Source organism: Cebus imitator, unplaced genomic scaffold (genome assembly GCF_001604975.1).
Source record: "Cebus imitator isolate Cc_AM_T3 unplaced genomic scaffold, Cebus_imitator-1.0 Scaffold385, whole genome shotgun sequence".
Taxonomy (NCBI): Eukaryota; Metazoa; Chordata; class Mammalia; order Primates; family Cebidae; genus Cebus; species Cebus imitator.
Genome location: NW_016107700.1, coordinates 2,111,085 through 2,116,732, shown reverse-complemented (window position 1 = coordinate 2,116,732; position 5,648 = coordinate 2,111,085). Strand labels below are relative to the sequence as shown.

At 54.6% G+C, this 5,648-nt stretch overlaps 1 long non-coding RNA gene across 1 annotated transcript in view; it reads right to left on the bottom strand.

The window, feature by feature from the left end:
- Nucleotides 1-531: 531 nt before the first annotated feature.
- The window catches only part of LOC119468133, a 16,207-nt gene continuing 11,090 nt past the window's right edge, over nucleotides 532-5,648 (bottom strand). Inside the window, exon 3 of the long non-coding RNA XR_005196768.1 lies at nucleotides 532-567. This is a non-coding gene — a long non-coding RNA (uncharacterized LOC119468133). The remainder of the gene's footprint in view (nucleotides 568-5,648) is intronic.

Below are 5,648 nucleotides of genomic sequence, written 5' to 3'. Positions count from 1 at the left end.
CTAGGGCCAGGCACCGTGGCTCATGCCTGTAATCCCAGCACTTTGGCAGGCCAAGGCAGGAGGATCCCTTGAGCCCAGGAATACAAGACCAGCCTGGGCAACACAGATCTTGTCTCCGCCGGGCGCAGTGGCTCACACCTGTAATCCCAGCACTTTGGGAGGCCGAGGTGGGCAGATCACGAGGTCAAGAGATGGAGACCATCCTAGCCCACATGGTGAAAACCCATCTCTACTAAAAATACAAACATTAGCTGACGTAGTGGTGCATGCCTGTAGTCCCAGCTACTTGGGAGGCTGTGGCAGAAGAATCACATCTCTTAAACCTGGGAGGCAGAGGCTGCAGTGAGCAGTGCCACTGCACTCCAGCCTGGCGACAGAGCAAGACTCCGTCTCAAAAAAAAAAAAAAAAGAGAATGAAAGATCCTGTCTCAACAAAAAATTTAAAACCAGTCAGCCCTGGTGGTATATACCTGTAGTCCCAGCTACTTGGGAGGCTAAAGCAGGAGGATCACTTGAGCCCAGGAGGTTGAGGCTTCGGTGGCCAAGATCATGCCACTGCACTCCAACCTGGGTGACAAGAGCAAGACAGTTTCAGCAACAACAATGTAACAAACAAATAAAAAGCCTGAGCCAGGCGCAGTGGCTCACGCCTGTAATCCCAACACTTGTGAGACCAAGGCAGGCGGATCATGAGGTCAGGAGTTCGAGACCAGCCTGACCAACATGGTAAAACCCCATCTCTACTAAATATACAAAAATTAGCTGGGCGTGGTAGTACATGCCTGTAATCCCAGCTACCCAGGAGGCTGAGGCAGGAGAACTGCTTGAACCCAGAAGGCGGAGGTTGCAATGAGCCGAGATTGCGCCACTGCACTCCAGCCTGGGTGACAGAGTGAGACTCTGTCTCAAAAACAAACAAACAAACAAACAAACAAACAAACCTGGGTTTGGTAGGGGATTAGGGGGCATAGGATAAGGAGCTACAGTTCATTGTGGCAATGGGAAACCCCCTCTTCATGGCTGAGCCTCCAGATTGGGTACTTCCTTCATTTGGGGACCATGTCCCATTCTACTCTTTTTTTTTTTTTTGAGACAGAGTTTTGCTCTGTCGCCAAGCTGGAGTGAGTGCAGTGGTGCGATCTGAGCCCACTACAACCTCTGCCCCCCAGATTCAAGCCATTCTCCTGCGTTAGCCTCCCAAGTAGCTAGGATTACAGGTGCTCACCACCACGCCCAGCTAATTTTTTTGTATTTTTAGCAGAGATGAGGTTTACCATGTTGGCCAGGCTGGTTTCTAACTCCTGACCGCAGGTGATCTGCCTGCCTCATCCTCCCAAAGTGCTGGGATTACAGGCATGAGCCACCACGCCCAACCAATAGCTTTTTAAAATAATTAAATATTCAAACATTTATTGCATGCTTGCTGTGTGCCAGACACTGTTCCAGAATACAATGGTGAAAAAGAACGCCTAAGTCCTGCCCTCACGAGGCTGACATTGGAGAAAGGGGGACTGAAAATAAATAAGTAAAATATTAAACGTATAACACAATTACAGGTAATAAGCCTAAGAAGAAAAATGAGGCTGATTAAAAAGAAGAGTTGAGATGGCAGGAAAGCCTATTTTAGGGAGAGGTCAGGGTAGGCCTCTCAGTTGAGGGGACACACGCGTGGCAGCTGAAGAAAGTGGGTGTGGGCCTCCCGCCGCCGGCACCGCCCCCTCCAGCCACGCCTCCCACCCGGAAAGTTGCCCCGGGTGGCCCGCGGCCCCAGCGCCCGCAGCCCGGCCCCCACCACTCCCCCGGGCGGCCGGCATTGAAAATTCACCCGCATTTTTGAAACGTGGCTTGGGGGTTTTCTCTCTTTTTCCTGCCCCGGCCTCTCTGCCCTCACGCCCGGTCTTCTTGACCCGCCGCGCTCCTGCCCGGGCAGACGCCCTGCGTCTGCATCAGCCCGCGGTTTCCCTGCAGCTGGCGGCGCGGAGCTGCTCACGGATTTATTTGTGCGCGTGGATGTGAGCGTTTCTGCTCCTGCGGCCCCGCTTCCAGGAAGCCCGCGGGCAGCCGGGGTCGCCTTCAGGGCCCCTCAGACCAGCTCCACACCCGCCAGCCGGAGAGGTGCCTCTGGCCCTGGGAAAGCGCCCCGGGGCCGTCGGGCTCCGGGAACTGGGAGGACGCCGTGTCCCCGAGTCCACCAGCGTCGAAGCACGATTAAAAAAAAAAAAAAAAAAAAAAGAATGAGCCAAATGCAACTTTTTACCCCTGGTTTACTCAGCCTCCCGCGGTCTCCTCCTCCCGGCGGGTTACGTGATCCGCGACCCTCTAGATGGAGACCCCTCCCCTAGGAATGTGGCTCCGGGCTCCGCGGATCCCGCCTCGGAGCGTCCGGGCTGCGGACTGTGACTCCGGGGCAGGTAATCAGGGGCGCGGGCCCGGTGGGGCGCGGAGGCCGCCTGGGCTCGGGGGAGGGTCCCGGGCGGAGAGCAGGGTGCGCCTGTCCGGATCCACCTGGCGGGTCCCAGTCCGGCGGCAAACTCAGGCGACGGGGCCGGGGGAGAACCCTGGGCGCCGCTCCAGCTCGGGAGGCGGGAGGTGGGGACGCCCGGCGTCTCCGGGCTGCGACCCGCTGCGTTGGAAAGTGCGGGGCTCCTCGGCGCGGGCCGGGGTCTCTGACCCGGGCGAGCACCCGCAGCCTGCCTTCCCCCTGCTGCCGGGCATCCTCTCCCCTCGACACCGTGCCGGCTTTCGGCTGCGCAGGGCGAGCAGAGAGAGCACTGGCCCCGGGCCCTGAGCCGGTAGCCCCCTGTCCCCTGGAGCCCCGGCGTCCAGCCGCCCAGGTCCCCCTTGCGACGGAGATCCGTTGTCACCCTCCGCCCGCGTTCTTCTCAGAACCTCAGGTCCCTGCTTTGCTGTCTTTGGAGGCCTGCTTCAGTTGCTTTTTTTTTTCCCCAAGCAAGTTTTTACAACAAGGAGGTGTCCAAAAGAAAATCCTCCAAGACAGGAATGCTTGCTAATTGTATTCGGTGCAAAATGCTGTTGAACGGCTCTGCATTTAAAAGAAGAACGCACTAAAACCCCCTTTCAGTGCACGGGGAGGGCCTGGACCTTGGGTCTACCCGAGGGTTTTAGGCTCCTCCAGACCCTATCAGCAGCCTCAGGAAGAACCTGGACAGTGGCAGACAGGAGCCCTGCGCCCGGGGAGCCAAAAACTCCACCAGGCAATTGTCCCGGTGTGATGAGAAGAGTGAGGTGTAGACACATTGAGGGATTGGCCCCGGGTCACTCGCGAGGGAGGGAATGAAGTAATGAGTCATTCCCAGCCAAGAACGCTGCGTGCTGGGGAGCAACCTCCCCTGAGTCACCCGCCTCTCAGCTCAGAATGAGTGGAGAAACTGGAGCCTGGAGCCAGGTTCTTAGACTAATCAAAAGTCACAGGGCTAGGATAGGGGGAGGCAGTGCCCCTCCTGCTGGAGAAATGGAATGCTTGGCCCATCTAAAGAAGGCTCCAACTCCTCCTTCCAGGGGGCACCCCGGGTGCTTCTTTTCCAATTCCTCCTTTGTACTTATTTAGCCACTGGTATGCACTGACTCAGTGGTTGTTCAGTTTGCATGGCACCTTTCTGTGTATAGTCTGAGGTTACTATTCGGTTAATGCAAAAGTAATGGCAAAAGCCACAATGACTTTTGCACCAACCTATTATAAGTAAACAGGAAATAAGCTGAGGACAAGGACTGTGCCTCCCAAACACGTTTCTTTGATAGGTAGCTTTTCTTGGCCTTGCATAGGCATCGATCCAAGTAAGTGTTCAGTTTGTGTGGCTGCCTCCAGTGTGCGCATCCAAGCCCAGCCTTGTCAAATACACCCCCTGTTGCCTGAGCTGGGATGGCCCGCCAGCTCTTCTCCCAGCACCCCCTCTGTACCTACAGTGCATCCTCCACCTGACCAGCCCTGTGACTTTTGCTTAATGTAAATCAGATCAAGACTCCTCTGCTGAAACCTACCAAAGCCTTCTCCATCACACTTGAAATAAAAAACCCAAATTCTCAGGCCAGGCGCGGTGGCTCACGCCTGTAATCCCAGCACTTTGGGAGGCTGAGGCAGGCAGATCACGAGGTCAGTAGAGAGCAACCTGGCCAATATGGCGAAACTCTGTCTCTACTAAAAACGCAGAAATTAGCCTGGCATTGTGGCTAATTGTAGTCCCAGCTACTTGGGAGACTGAGGCAGGAGAATTGCTTGAAGGTGAAGGTTACAGTGAGCCAAGATCACGCCACTGCACTCCAGCCTGGGCGACAGAGCGAGACTGTGTCTCAAAAAAAACCCAAATTCTCCACCACGGTCTGCAAGCTCCTGTGTGAGGTTGTCCCACCTTCATCATATTTAGGTCTCTTCGAAGAGGGCTTTGTGATCCCCTCGCTGGAGCAAGTCACTCTGAACACCTGACCTGTGTTAGAAGTTCTCTTGTTTATCTGTTAGTTGTTTCTCATGTGCCCCGCCCCTGTTAGAGCATAGGCTCCATCAGGGCACAGGCCCTGTCTGGCTTATTTGCCTCAGTGACTAGACCAGGGCCTGGCACCTACATAGACACTCAGCAAGTTGTTAGTCGAGTACATGACCAAACTTCTCTCAGGGATGGGCATGTTGATGAAAGGGAGTGCTAGAGCATGCAGCAAGATGCTGAGGGCCTTGCCTTACGTCTCTTCAGTCCACTCTGACCACACGCAGCTAGAGGCAGGCAGATAGGAACAGTGGTGTGGGGAAAACAGGTCCCTTGGCCACCATTGACTTGGCTCAATGCTGATTCTGATCTGATGAACACACACAGCCCCAACTAATCCCTCTGCATCACATCCCTCTTCCTTCCTTCATTTTCTTATTTCTCCTCTACTTCCCACTAACCATGGCTGCTTTTTTTTAAGACGGAGTCTTGCTCTGTTGCCCAGGCCGGACTGCAGTGGCGTGATCTCAGCTTACTGCAACCTCCACCTCCTGAGTGCAAGCAATTCTCCTGTCTCAGCCTCCTGAGTAGCTGGGATTACGGGCACCCGCCACCACACCCAGCTAATTTTTTGTAATTTTAGTAGAGCCGGGGTTTCACCATCTTGGCCAGGCTGGTCTCAAACTCCTGACTTCATGATCCACCCACCTCAGCCTCCCAAAGTGCTGGGATTACAGGCATGGGCTGCCATACTTGGCCTTTTTTTTTTTTTGAGACTGTGTCTTGCTCTGTCGCCGAGGCTGGAGTGCAGCAGCCCAATCTTGGCTTACTGCAACCTCCACTTCCTGGGTTCAAGAGGTTCTCCTGTCTCAGCCTACCAAGTAGCTGGCACCACCACGCCCAGGTAACTTTTGTATTTTTAGTAGAGACAGGATTTCCCCATGTTGACCAGGCTGATCTCAAACTCCTGGCCTCAAGTAATCTACCCGCCTCAGCCTCCCAAAGTGCTGGGATAACAGGCATAAGCCACTGCCCCCAGCCACAATGCCTTCATTTTCTGCTGCTTGGAGAGTCGCAAAGCTCAATTCTTGGGTCTTTCTTCTTTTTCACCTATACTCCCTGATCATTTGTTTCAGTCTCAAGGTTTCAAATACCATGTTTACCCTGAGGAAGGAGTCTCCAACCTGGAGCTGAAATCCAGAGCCTTGCCCT